General features: G+C 44.8%; 1 protein-coding gene across 2 annotated transcripts in view; it reads right to left on the bottom strand.

Annotated features, from left to right (window-relative positions):
• Positions 1-15,035, bottom strand: part of LOC311426277 (transcription factor RFX3-like) — a 201,563-nt gene that overhangs the window by 184,245 nt on the left and 2,283 nt on the right. The gene's annotated exons all lie outside the window — the stretch shown is intronic.

Below are 15,035 nucleotides of genomic sequence, written 5' to 3'. Positions count from 1 at the left end.
TACTGGCCTGTAAAGTGTCAAGGCTTAAATTAACTAATGAAACCCTAAATGTGATGGGGGTAGAAGGGACTGGGATAACAGTGCTGCTTTTTGGGGACACCAAGCTGAGACTAGGGATAGAATGATCACTGGGCAATTATTGTATGTACCCGAGGCATGGACTAACTTGTTGGAAAAGGATTTGATAATGAAATTGGGCATTCAAATAGTAAATTGTTAGGCTGGAATAACGGTGTTATTAATGGGGTGCTCTCAAACCCTGAGAGCAAAGGCATATTTGCCTTTGAGTGGAAAGACCCTGAAATGGGGCAGAAGCAGCAATGCAGATGGACAACTTTACCTGAGGGGTTTACAGGGACACCGATTTACTTGGGCAAGTTCTAAAACAAATTTTGGAGTAAATCCAACCTCCAAAGGAGGTGTTATGTGGATGATCTTTTATTGTCAGGACAGGAGAAAGCAGTTGTGAAGGAAGCCACTAACAAGCTATTCGACTTTCTGGGAAAACAGGGCGTGAAAGTATTGGGAAAATAAATTACAATACGTAGAAAGAGAAGTCAAGTATTTAGGGCATCTATTGTCTGAGGGAGAATAAAGAATAAATCCAGAGAAGATTCAGAGAGGATTCAGGGAATTGTTGAGCTACCCCTACACAAAACTAAAAAGAAGTAAAAGTTTTAAGAGAAAGAGGTTTTTAAGGAATTAGGAGTTGCAAATTTGCAAAGGAAAATAGATATTCCCTAATGGGAGAGAAATACTGAATAAAGTGCTAATGAGGCAAATATTAACTGTTTTGCATCAAGAGGGTCATTGAGGAATTCAAGCAACGTGTGACACTGTGCTATGGAAATATATACGTGTAGGAACATATATATATTCTGGCTGAATAAGTTTGAAGGAGTTGTGTAGTATGTCAAGAGGTAAATAGGAAAACTATCCCTAGTCAGACCAAAGGGGGGTGAGAACCAGGAATTCAATGCTTCCAAAATGTACAGGTAGATTTTACAGAACTCCGAACTCAAGAAAGAAGACCCTGGTAACTACAGGCCTGTCAGTCTCACATCAGTACCTGGTAAAATTATGGAGAAGATTATCCTGGGAGTTATTGAAGCACACCTGGGGGACAGCGCAGTCATAGGTCACAGCCAGAATGGGTTCACGAGGGGTAGGTCCTGTTTAACAAATTTGATTTCCTTTTATGATAAGATCACCCATCTAGTCCATCAAGGGAAACCAGCTGATGTGATCTTTTTGGACTTCAGCAAGGCTTTTGACACAGTTTCCCATAGGATCCTACTGGACAAAATGTCCAGCATAGAACTGGACAAAAACATCATACGATGGGTGAGCAATTGGCTGACGGGCAGGGCTCAAAGGGTTGTGGTAAATGGGGCCACATCAGGCTGGCGGATGGTCACTATTGGGGTCCCCCAGGGCTCCATTTTAGGGACAGCCCTCTTCACTGATTTAAAAATGATTTGGATGTAGGACTAGAAGGTGTTTTGAGCAAATTTGCCGATGACACCAAACCTTGAGGAGTTGCTTACTCTGTTGAGGGTGGAAAGGCCTTGCAGAGAGATCTGGACAGACTGGAGAGCTGGGCAATCACCAACCACATGAAGTTTAACAAGAGCAAGTGCCTTGTCCTGCACCTGGGAAGGGGCAACCCTGGCTATATGCACAGGCTGGGTGACAAGATGCTGGACAGCAGCCCCACAGAGAGGGATTTGAAGGTTTTCGTTGATAGCAAGTTTAATATGAAACAGAAGTGTGCCCTGGCAGCCAGGAGGGCCAACCGTATCCTGAGGTGCATCAAGCATGGCATCGCTAGTTGGTCGAGGGAAGCGCATTGCTTCAGGCTCCCCAGGGACATAGTCACGGCACCAAGCCTGTTGGAGTTTAATAAGTGTTTGGACTATGCTCTCAGTCACATGGTCTGAATTTTTGCCTAGACCTGTGTGGAGCCAGGAGTTAGACTCGATGATCCTTGTGGGTCCCTTCCATCTCAGGATATTCTATGGTTCTATATTCTATTCTATAGTTAACAACTGGCTGGATGGCCAGGCCCAAAGATTGGTGTTGAATGGAGTGAAATCCAGCTGGTGACCAGTCACTAGTGGTGTTCCCCAGGTGTCAGTGTTCACAGAATCACAGAATGGCCGAGGTTGGAAGGGACCTCTGACGAGGTCTAGTCCAACCCCCCTGCTGAGCCAGGTCACCCAGAGCACATTGCGCAGGATGGCATCCAGGCAGGTTTTGAATATCTCCAGAGAAGGAGACTCCACAACCTCTCTGGGCAACCTGTTCCAGTGCTCTGTCACCCTCACAGTAAAGAAGTGCCCCCTCATATTCAGATGGAACCTCCTGTGCTTCCGTTTCTGCCCGTTGGCTCTCATCCTGTTGCTAGGTACAACTGAAAAGAGACTGGCTCCATCCTCTTGACACCCTCCCTTCAGACATTTATATACATTCTCCTCTTTTCTAGGCTAAACAGGCCCACCTCTTTCAGCCTGTCCTCGTACGAGAGGTGCTCCAGTCCTCTAATCATCTTCGTAGCCCTCCTCTGGACTTGCTCCAGTAGTTCCATGTCCCTCTTGTACTGGAGTCCAAAACTGAACACAGTACTCCGGGTGTGGCCTCACCAGAACTGAGTAGAGGGGGAGGATTACCTCTCTTGACCTGCTGTCCACACTCCTCCTGATGCAGGCTAGGATCCCATTGGCCTTCTTGGCCACAAGGGCACATTTCTGGCTCATGGTAAGCTTGTTGTCCACCAGGACTCCCAGGTCCCTCTCCGCAGAGCTGCTCTCCAGCAGGTCAGCCCCCAACCTGTACAGGTGCCTGGGGTTGTTCCTCTCCAGGTGCAGGACCCTGCACTTGCCCTTGTTGAACCTCAGGAGGTTCCTCTCCATCCAACTCTCCAGGTCCCTCTGAATGGTCGCACAGGCCTCTGGTGTGTCAGCCACTCTGCCAAGCTTTGTACTGTTCGCAAACTTGCTGAGGGTGCACGCTGTCCCTTCATCCAGGTCACTGATGAATAAGTTAAATAGCACTGGACCCAGTACCAACCCCTGGGGGACACCACTAGCCACAGGCCTCCAACTAGACTCAGCACCGTTGAGCACAACCCTCTGAGCTCTGCCATACAGCCAGTTCTCAATCCACCCCACTGTCCACTCATGGATCCCACCCTTCCAGAGCTTGTCTATGAGGATGTTATGGGAGACAGTGTCAAAAGCCTTGCTGAAGTCAAGGTAGTTAACATCCACTGCTCTCCCCTCGTCCATCCAGCCAGTCATCTCATCGTAACAGGCTATCAGGCTGGTTAAACATGACTTCCCCTTGGCGAACCCATGCTGACTATTCCTGATCACCTTCTCGTCCTCCACATGCTTAGAGATGGCCTCCAGGATGAGCTGCTCCATCACGTTTCCAAGGATGGAGGTGAGGTTGACTGGCCTGTAGTTTCCTGGGTCTTCCTTCTTGCCCTTCTTGAAGACTGGAGTAATGCTGGCTTTCTTACAGTCCTCAGGCACCTCTCCTGTTCTCCAAGACCTTTTGAAATACTTTGCACAGGTCCAGGTAGATGATGTCAGTTGTCTTCCCCATCCACAAATGCTGTAACCCCATTGCAGAAGGCCACCAGATTTGTCAGGCACAATCTGCCCTTAGTGAAGCCATGCTGGCTGGCACCAATCCCCTCCTTATTTTCCATGTGTGCAATGTGTGCACCCTCATTGAGTGCACCCTCGGTAAGTTTGCGGACGACACCAAGTTGGGGGGTGGGGGGGGAGTGTTGATCTGCCGGACGGTAGGAAGGCCCTGCAGAGGGACCTGGACAGGATGGGTCAATGGGCAGAGGCCAACCGGATGAGGTTCAACATGGCTACATACTGGGTCCTGCACTTTGGTCAGAACAACCCCGTGCAGCGCTACAGGCTTGGAGCAGAGTGGCTCGAAAGCTGTGCAGAGGATAAGGATCTGGGGTGTTGGTCGAGGCTCACCTGAACGTGAGCTGGCTGTGCACCCAGGTGGCCAATGGCATCCTGGCTTGTATCAGGAAGCCAGCAGGACTAGGGAGGTGATTGCCCCCCTGTACTCTGCTCTGGAGAGACCACACCTTTTGTACCGTGTTCTGTTTTGGGTCCCTCACTACAAGAAAGACATTGAGGCCCTGGAGAGCGTCCAGAGAAAGGCAACAAAGCTGGTGAAAGGTCTAGAGAACAAGTCTTATGAGGTGTGGATGAGGGAACTGGGGTTGTTTATACTGGAGAAGATGAGGCTCAGGGGAGACCTTATTGCTCTCTACAACTACCTGAAAGGAAGTTGTGGGGAGCTGAGGGTCAGCCTCTTCTCGCAGATAACTACTGATAGGACTAGAGGGAATGGCCTAAGGTTGCACCAGGGGAGGTTCATATTGGAAGTGAGGAGAAATTTCTTCTCAGGAAGAGTAGTCAGGTATTGGAATGGGTTGCCCAGGGAGGTGGTGGAGTCACTGTCCCTGGGGGTGTTTAAGGAAAGGCTGGACTTGGTGCTTAGGGACATGGTTTAGTGGGTGATATTGGTGGTAGGGGGATGGTTGGACCACATGATCTTGGAGGTCTTTTCCAACCTTAATGATTCTATGATTCTACGTGCCTTAGCATTGTTTCCAGGAGGATCTGCTCCATGATCTTGCCAGGCACAGAGGTGAGACTGACATGCCTGTAGTTCCACGGGTCTTCCTTTTTTCCCTTTTTAAAAGTGGGGGTTATGTTTCCCCTCTCCTAGTCAGTGGAGTGACACAACTTCTCAAATATGATGGGCAGTGGCTTAGCAACTACATCAGCCAGTTCCCTTAGGATCCGTGGATGCATCACATCAGGTCCCATGGACTTGAGAACCTTCAGGTTCCTTAGATGGTCTCGGAATTGGGTCTGTTTATCAGGAAAAATGATTAGTTAAATGTATGATGCAGTTAAACAGCATTGCAAAGAATTATCACAGAATCACAGAATCATCTAGGTTGGAAGAGACCTCCAAGATCACCTAGTCCAACCTATGACCTAACACTAACAAGTCCTCCACTAAACCAGTTCTTCCTAATACCCAACCTAAACCTCCCCTATGCAACTTTAGCCCATTCCCTCTCGTCCCATCACCAGGCGCGTGGGAGAATGACCAACCCCCACCTCGCTACAGCCTCCTTTGAGGTATCTGTAGAGAGCAATAAGGTTGCTCCTGAGCCTCCTCCAGGCTGAACATTCCCAACCCCCTCAGCCACTCCTCGTAAGACTTGTTCTCCAGACCCCTCACCAGCTTCGTCGCCCTTCTCTGGACTCTTTCGAGCACCTAGATGTCCATCTTGTAGCAAGGGGCCCAAAACTGAACACAGTACTCGAGGTGCAGCCTCACCACAGCCGAGTACAGGGGGACAATCACTTTCCTACTCCTGCTGGCCACGCTGTTTCTTATAAAAACCAGGATGCTGTTGGCCTTCTTGGCCACCTGAGCACACTGCTGGCTCATATTCAGCCGACTATTGACCAATACTCCCAGGTCCTTCTCCACTAGGCAGCTTTCCAGCCACTCATCTCCCAGCCTGTAGCACTGCTTGGGGTTGTTGCGCCCCAGGTGCAGGACCTGGCACTTGGCCTTGGTGAACTTCATGCAGTTGGCCTCAGCCCACTGGTCCAGCCTATCCAGATCCTCCTGCAGAACCTTCCTACCCTCGAGCAGATTGACACATGCACCTAACTTGGTGTCATCTGCAAACTTACTGAGGGTGCACTCGATCCCCTCATCCAGATCATCGATAAAGATATTAAAGAGGACTGGCCGCAGTACTGAGTCCTGGGGGACTCCACTAGTGACCGGCCTCCAACTGGATTTGACTCCATTCACCACGACTCTTCGAGCCCGGCTATCCAGCCAGTTTCTAACCCAACGAAGCGTACGCCAGTCCAAGCCAAAAGCAGCCGGTATCTTGAGGAGAATGCTGTGGGAAACGGTGTCAAAAGCCTTGCTGAAGTCAAGGTAGACCACATCCACAGCCTTTCCCTCTTCCACCCAGCGCGTCACTTTGTCACAGAAGGAGATCAGGTTTGTCAAGCAGGACCTGCCTTTCATAAACCCATGCTGACTGAGCCTGATCGCCTGCTTGCCCTGCAAGTGCCGCGTGATGACTCTCAAGATAATCTGCTCCATGAGCTTCCCTGGCACTGAGGTCAAACTGACAGGCCTAGAGTTCCCCGGGTCAGTCCTCTGGCGCTTCTTGTAGATGGGCGTCACGTTTGCTAGCCGCCAGTCAACTGGGACCTCCCCCGATAGCCAGGACTGCTGATAAATGATGGTAAGTGGCTTGGCCAGCTCCTCCACCAGTTCTCTCAGTACCCTCGGGTGGATCCCATCTGGCCCCATTGACTTGTGCACATCCAAGTGCCGTACCAGGTCACCAACCATTTCTTTGTGGATAGTGAGGGCCACATCCTACTCCTCATCCCCTTCCACCAGCTCAGGGTACTATGTATCCAGAGAGCAACCGGTATTGCCCCTAAAGACTGAGGCAAAGAAGGCATTGAGCACCTCTGCCTTTTCCTCATCTCTTTTAACTAAGTTTCCCCCCGCATCCAGTAAAAGGATGGAGATTCTCCTTAGGCCTCCTTTTTGTGTTGATGTATTTGTAAAAAGATTTTTTGTTTTCTTTAACGGCAGTAGCCAGATTGAGCTCCAGATGAGCTTTGGCCTTTCTAATTTTGTCCCTGCACAGCCTCGCAACATCCTTATAGTCCTCCCTAGTGGCCTGCCCACTTTTCCAAAGATTGTAAACCCTCTTTTTTCTCCTAAGCTCAAGCCGCAATTCTCTGTTCAGCCAGGCTGGTCTTCTTCCCCGACAGCTCATCTTTGGGCACGTGGGGACAGACCATTCCTGAGCCATTAAGATTTCATTCTTGAAGAGCGCCCAGCCTTCCTGGACTCCTCTGCCCTTCAGAACCGCCTCCCAAGGGACTCTACCAACCAGTGTCCTCAGCAGCACAAAGTCAGCCCTCCGAAAGTCCAATACAGCGGTTTTGCTGGTCCCCTTCCTGGCCTCACCAAGAATAGTGAACTCCACCATTTTGTGGTCACTGTGCCCAAGACAGCTCCCGACCACCACATTTCCCACCAGTCCTTCTCTGTTTGAGAAGAGAAGGTCTAGCGGGGCGCCACCCCTGGTAGGCTCACTAACCAGCTGCGTCAGGAAGCTATCTTCCACGCTCTCCAGAAACCTCCTTGACTGCTTTCTCTGGGCCGTGTTGTGCTTCCAGGATATGTCAGGGAAGTTGAAGTCCCCCACGAGAACAAGTGCTGATGATTTTGCAACTTCTGTCAGCTGCCTGTAGAACTCCTCGTCCGTCTCCTCATCCTGGTTCGGCAGTCTATAACAGACCCCGACCAGGACGCTAGCCTTGTTGTGCCTGCCGATCCTAACCCAAAGGGACTCGACCTTGTCATTCCCAGCCTTGAGTTCTACAACATAGAAAGACTCTCTAATATAGAGAGCCACACCACCACCCCTTCTGTGCTGCCTATCCCTTCTGAAGAGCTTATAGCCAGGCATTGCAGCACTCCAGTCATGAGACTGGTCCTACCACGTCTCCGTGATGGCAACCAAGTCGTAGCCTGCCTGCCGCACGATGGCTTCCAGCTCCTCCTGTTTGTTACCCATGCTGCGTGCATTGGTGTAGATGCACTTCAGCTGGGCCATTGCCTTATCCCCCAGCCTTGCCATTGTTCCCCCTGGCACAGCTCCAACTAACCTTAACTTTTCTAACTAACCTTAAGCTTTTCTAACCTTAATGATTCTATTCTATGAGCTTGCTTAACAACTTCCCTATAGACAAGCCTAAATGCTTGTTTCAAATACGTTTCATAAATGCTTTATTATGTCCCCAATTTAGAAAAATGCCACATTATTCAAATATAAACATAGAATTGTTTTATTGAATGTATCATCTCCACCTAATATGCTATGCAGTGAGAATTCTAATGTTAGTGATATCACAAAATAACATTCTGAAATGTAACATTTGAGCTAGAAAATACCATCCACAGTGTGAAGAGAGCCATTTAACAAAGCTGCTTTTTTCCAGACTGCAACACTAAAAAAATCCTAAGTGAATAACATCATATTTTCATACAATACTCTTGTTCTACACTATAAATTATAGCTATTACTTTTATTAATTGAAGCTGTCACTTTATGCTGTTAGGACAACTCAGGTATTCCAAAAAAAAAAAAAAAAAACTGTACTATTTTAAATGAAATATAATGGGTTACAGAGAACTCATTTGGACTTTCTATTAAAGTATAGTTATGATAAAGGCAAAAAACTATAAACTTCTAAAAGCAGACCAAATAAATAAGGACATTAATCTAGTTTCAATTTTGATTTTACTGGTGTTTAATTTTATTTATTTTTTTAAATCAGTGTTCTAGTTCTCAAGTCAGCCAGGTGAGAAGTTATACAACTAAATTCAAGTTAAAAAAAAAAAAAGTAACGCATTTTACTGTTCTGTGAGAGAATGTCTGTGTATCGTTCCACATCCATACCACCTACCTGACCATATACTATGTTTTTCACACACCAAATTTGAAAAGGTAAAACTGAAGCCAGGGATAGTGATTCAAAGATCGAAGCCGTAATTCCTTTAAGTGGTATATTCTTTATTGCAGCGCTGGATGCACGGGGGATCTCTCCACCTATCGTGCATACCTAAAGCGGAAAGCAGTCTTGAATTTATACAATCAATCTATCAATATTCTACAAGCACCTATACATATGCATTACCTATCCCCGCCTTCCCTCGCTTCTCATGCTAATTAGCCTTTTGGCACCTTGCGCCTGCGTAGAGCCTTCCAAGAATTGTGGGCAGGGGTCTTTGGGACGTGGGCAGGGGTCTTTGGGAGGAAGACCCCGAGTCTTCCTCACAGTGTACTTTTCACCTTTGGTCAGGAATCTGCTGAATTGGCAGGTTTCTTAATTGCAAGAGCTGGTTGTTGCTAATTCTTCCGTTTGTTGTATCTTTATAATGAATTCCAATGTCCAGTTTTGAGATTTATAGTCCTTACGTTTGTTTCTCTGTCCGTCTGCTGCTTCCTTATCATGAGTTTCAGTGTCTTGTTTCGAGATATACAGTCCATGTCTGGGGATTGTCCTTGCCTCCCCAGTGCCTCCCCAATACCTCCTTAATCAATAGAAGAATGGAGGCTTTGCTCTCAGACCCTGGAAGCAAAGATATATTCACCTCTGACTGGAAAGACCCTGAAATGGAGCAGAAGCAACAATACAGGTGGACAATTTTACCTCAGGGGTTTACAGGACCACCGATTTATTTGGGCAAGTTCTAGAACATTCTAGAACAGATTTGGAGCAATTTCAACCTCCCAAGGAGGTGTAACCGTTAAAATATGTGGTTTATCTTTTATTGTCAGGACAGTAAAAGACAGTTGTGAAGGAAGCTACTAACAAGCTATTCAACTTTCTGGGAAAACAGGGCTTGGGACTACTGAAAAATAAACTACAATATGTAGAAGGAGAAGTATTTAAGGCATCTAATGTCTGAGGGAAAAGGAAGAATAAATCCAGAGAGTGAAGCCAGGGATAGAAGAATGGAGGCTTGTTTAATCACATTAAAATAGATGTTGCTGAGTGTCTTTGCTTACTACTGTGCAAATTAACCGAAACAAGGAGTCTCGGGGCTCCTCACGGGGGGGGGGCTTTTGTTTTTTTGTTTCCTGACAAAAGTGGGGATCCTGTCTCAAAAACTAGCTGAGAGTGACCTTGTGGTTTGGACAAGATCAAGGAGCAGCTGAGTCCGTATAAAGGCAGGGGGACGACTAGTGGTGATGAAGAGGAGTTATTGGACTTCATCCCCATGACCCCCCGACAACCACCACCAGAAGGCACTGCGCAGGCACAGATAGGAGGAGTTTATGGAAGTGACCTCTGGGAGCTAATTTTAATACGAAGTAGGGATAGGTTATGTATATGTATAGGCATATAGGGAAACTTCATGCATATGCAACTCTTCACTGCATATAACCAAAGCAAGTTGCCACGTTGGAGAAGGAGGGGGAAAAAAAAAGCTGCATGGAAGCACAGAGAGAAAGGGCGGGGGGGGGGGGGGGGGGAAGGGAAGGTTATTTTCTACTTCCCATCAAGGAGCAATGTTCGGCCACGTCCTGGGAAGCAAGGCCTCAAAACACATAACAGTTGTTCAGGAGGACAGCCCCCTCCCCCATGAGAGCCCCCCTTTTTATTGCTGAGTGTGACATCAGGTGTTATGGAATATCCCTTTGGTTGGTTTAGGTCAGCTGCCCTGGCGATGTCCCCTCCCCATCACTTGCCCACCCCCAGCCTACTGACTCTTGGGGGCTTGGAGGGAGTCCTGATGCTGTGCCAGCATTATGCAGCAATAGACAACACTGGAGTGATACCAATGCTGTTCTATCTATGAGTACATAGCACAGCACTGTATGGGCTGCTGCAGGGAAAGTTAACTCCATTCCAGACAAACCCATCACAGAAGACAACAGAAATAAATAGAACCAATGAAGCATTGACTATGCATAAAAGTCATCTAAATGATATTAGTCAGTATTACAAGCTTCGCATAGACAGAAGAATCCCTATAGTAGATGCTCATGTGATCATCTCTTCAGGGGAGGTCTAACTCCATTAGTTTGATTTATACCCCAAAGCAAAAAGAATTGATTCCTTCCAAAACATTTGTACATTTACTTGTTCAGTTGGTGACTTTTATGAAGTCCTACAATGGATTAGTTTAAAGCAGAAGTTGAAATTTGAAAACCACTTCTAGCAAGCATTAAATGCCTTCCTCACTTCATGCACCATTGAATGCTTCTTTTATTTTGCTTTAGTGTGCTATAAGACAAAATAAAGATACACACACCAAAATGTGACAGCCACTCTCATAAGTACCAGAAGCATTCTGAAGTAGCTTTGTTTTGCAAGGGGTTTCCTATTTAAGGAGCTTTTTGTCCCTCAAAATTCAAACTAGCTTATTATGAAAAGAAAACCATGACAACTGTCCATAAGAATAAAGCAAGAGTACATCTGACATAGACTGAACTTCTGAGAGTAACCATTACTGTTCCTAGGAGTCAGTTGCTGTGCAACTTAAAAGGGTATGTGGTACTTTCAGACTAGGAAGCATTAATAAACCTGTAGTCCTCCTTATAAATCCGACCAACTTGCTTAAAGAGCTTAAAACTCCTCACAAAGAGTCACACATACCTACAGACATCTTTTTAAAAAGGGTTATACTAACAGATTTTAACACTATATGTAAATATTAAAGCAGACAAAAATAAAGCAGTACATATCTGCACTGCATTCTAACTGAACGCAAACAGAAGCTTTCCTCTAATTCATCGTTTAGAAGGACAATTTAAAAAAGTGTGAAACATTAACTCAGAGATTTGGTGTTTAAACAGTTAAAACAACTGCACATGTTCCATAGAGATATTTTATTGTACACTTTCAAGAACAGTATATCAGACTCCATATTTTGGACCATAAATTAACAATCTTAAAAAAAAAACAGATCATGACACTTCATTTTACTTTTTAATATCTAAACACATCCAGAAGATCTTCAAGTTGACTACAATGTTTTTGTTAGACTGGGTTCTTCTATATTTGTTAATCATTTTCAATCAAAAAAATCTGCAGGCCAAATTAGATATCTACAATTACCTACACAGGATCAGTGCTTTCAATGAAGTTTTTCACAAATCCACTGGAGAGGGGCTAAGAAATAGCACATAGAAGTAAACAATATGGCTTTTCTCCAAAGAGTTGTTGTATAGTAACAAAATTAATGACATCTATAGGAAATAGTAAGTCTGGCTTATGGATATGTTTAAAGAGCAAAAGCCGTATTACAATAGAGTACATTTGGCAATTGCCCAGCTGTCTATTGCCAAATTAAATACATAACACCTGAGCACTGCCTTTCCTTCAACAATAGGATAAGTTCTTATCTTTCCCAGATAATTATTCAGATGAAATCTGTGTTCAGATACCTCTACCTTTCCTTCAAATTAGATGGAGGGCAGTATCACAAACTATTTCCTTAGGAACACAAAAATAAAAAGATGTCACAAAAGTTATCAAAAAGGCTAAGATTAACTAGTCTATAAAATACCTAGTTTGTACACCTCAAAACATTTCATACTACTGTCATAGTACCTCTCAAAAAGAGGTAATAAAAATGAAGACTGCTCTGAAAGCAAAAAGTCAAGGGGGGTGACAAAATTCTTCCTAAGAAATCATTCATGAAGACAAACAGTTTTGCATCTGGTATTTTGTTTCTTCAGAATTCATAAGCTTGCAATGTCCTTTCTAAAGCAAAACCAGACCTTTTCTTGCCTACATTAGGTTAATGGGTTTATAAGACAAACCATCATCTCTTGCCTCAACACTGTACTTTTAGGATTTAGCCTTGTAAAAAAAAAAAAAAAAAAAAAATGCAGTGGCAACTAATGGATTCCAGAATCAAGCAATTATTTCCATCAACTAATTCATGCAAAAAAATACACAAACTAATAAGCACAGTCTTTGCTACTTTAAATTACTTTAAAGGACAGATCACTGCAACGTTAAAAGCTACCCTACTGACCATGGCCTCAAAAGTGATGGAAAATAGCCTAGAATCATGATATCAACACAGCTACAGTTAAAGATATCTAGATACATTATGAAGTAAAAACACTTATTGAATTGTACTTAAAAATTACTGGTTATCTGAACTACATTGTACTGTCATGAATTTGTCAGATCTCGTTTCCACTGATATTGTATAGACTCACTTTAGAATAAATCTTGTGGTTAAAAATTAATGAGAACAAAGTAAATGACATCTTGTTATCTGTTGTCCTTCTGTTATGTTGAAGCATCTTGTTATTTGAAAACATCCCGTTATCTGTTAACCATCAGTCAGGCTGAGACTTGAGATAACTTGAGTCAACTGTCTTATGTCTTGTTAACTGAGACATCCTGTTATCTGCCGACCCTCAGTTAGGCCAAAAGCCAACTCAGCATTTCTACAGCTTGGAAAACAACTGATTAAGCAAAAGGTGAAAAGTGCATCATGAGGAAGTCCTACGGCCTTCCTCCCAAAGACCACTGCCCACATCCCAAAGACCCTGGCCCACAATTCTTGGAAGGCTTTGCGCAAGCGCAAGGACTGATAAGCTAATTAGCATATGAAGTGAGAGTAGGCGGGTTAGGTAATGAATATGTATAGGCGCTAATAGAATATTCATTGTTTCACTGTATAAATATGAGATAGCTTGTCACTTCGAACATGCACGATAGGCGGAAAGATCCCCCGTGCATCCAGCACTGCAATAAAGAATATACCACTTAAGGAAATTTCGGCTTGGATCTTTAAATCACCACTGAGGCAAATTCTTTTTCTGTGTTGCCCAAGGAAATACTAGAGACAGGAGGTACTTCAGCAAATAGCAGTTACAAAATACTCTAACTTGAGTTGTACCATAAGTAACCTTTTATTAGGTATTATAAGATAATCCCTTGAATGTAATTGAAGTAAACGAAATTTCTGCAGACAAACAGGTTTGTTTATGTAAAACAGGACAGAGCCTCAAGTTTGATGAGACAGCTTGGCTGAAGACAGATTTTTCACATAAAGAAATTCAACCAGAACCAGGCCCTACTGATATAAAACCTGCACCTGGGCCAGGGCAATTACAAGCACAAATACAGGCTGGGCAGAGAATGGATTGAAAGTAGTCCTGAAGAAAAAAAAAAACTGGGGGTATTGGTGGATGAGAAGCTCAACACGAGCCTGCAACGTGCACTTGCAGCCCAGAAAGCCAATTGTAACCTGGGCTACATCAAAAGAAGGGTAGCCAGCAGGTCTAGGGAGTTGATTCTCCCTCTCTACTCTGCTCTCATAAGACCCCACCCGGTGTACCATGTTCAGCTCTGGGGCCCCCAGCACAAGAAGGACATGGAAATATTAGAATGAGTTCAGAGGAGGGCCACGAGGACAATCAGGGGCTGGAGAGAACTGGGGTTGTTCAGCCTGGAGAAGAGAAGGCTCCAGGGAAACCTTAGAGCAGCCTCCCAGTACCTAAAGGAGGGCCTATAGGAAAGCTGGGGAAGGACTGGACTCTGTCAGTGAGTGGAGTGATAGGGCAAGGAGTAATGGTTTTAAAGTAAAAGAGGATAGATTTAGATTAGATATAAGAATGAAATTCTTTACTCAGAGTGGTGAGACACTGGAACAGGCTGCCCAGAGAAGTTGTGATGCCTGATCCCTGGAAGCGTTCACAGCCAGGTTGGATGAGGCTTTGAGCAACCTGGTCTAGTGGGAGGTGTCCCTGCCCATGACAAGGGGGTTGGAATTAGATGATCTTTAAGGTCCCTTCTGACCCAAGCCATTCTTTCTAAGACTCTATAAACCAGCACTCCTCTCTCCCCTCTTCTGGAGGATCTCTCTCATCTGTGAGGCTAGCATGCTTCTACCATACAAGTTGTGCAAGTTGAATGCTCCCTTTAGTCTTTTCCACTCTAATTCTTTCTCCCTCACACCTCAGCATCAAACTTTAAGTAATTGATGCAAGTATGTAGATCAGGCTTTGACAAATACACACATGCTTATTCTTTCCTAAAGAACTGTTTTACATGTACATGATAAAGATCTATCTGAAGTGAAAAAGATAATGCCATCTACACTTCAAAAAATGTTTATGGTAAATTTAACATGGTAAAGGGTTATGGCACCAACAGAGGTGTTTAAATCAGCTTTCAGGTTGCTGTTGAGAAAGTGAGAAAAATAGATCCTGAACTGCTAAATAAACATTCTTTCTAGTCATTTACAGTTGACTAAAGAAGTCTTCCTCAGAATAGATTTTAAACATCAATTGTGTGTATGTTCAGATGAAGCCAGTAAAGTTCACCCTCCAAAATAAAACAGGAGATTAACAAAAGAGTAACTGTAGGGTATCCCTGCAGTTCAGT

Source organism: Aythya ferina (assembly GCF_964211825.1).
Source record: "Aythya ferina genome assembly, chromosome: W".
NCBI lineage: Eukaryota > Metazoa > Chordata > Aves > Anseriformes > Anatidae > Aythya > Aythya ferina.
The sequence above is the reverse complement of the archived record's forward strand: the minus strand, read 5'-3'. Positions and strand labels throughout refer to the sequence as shown.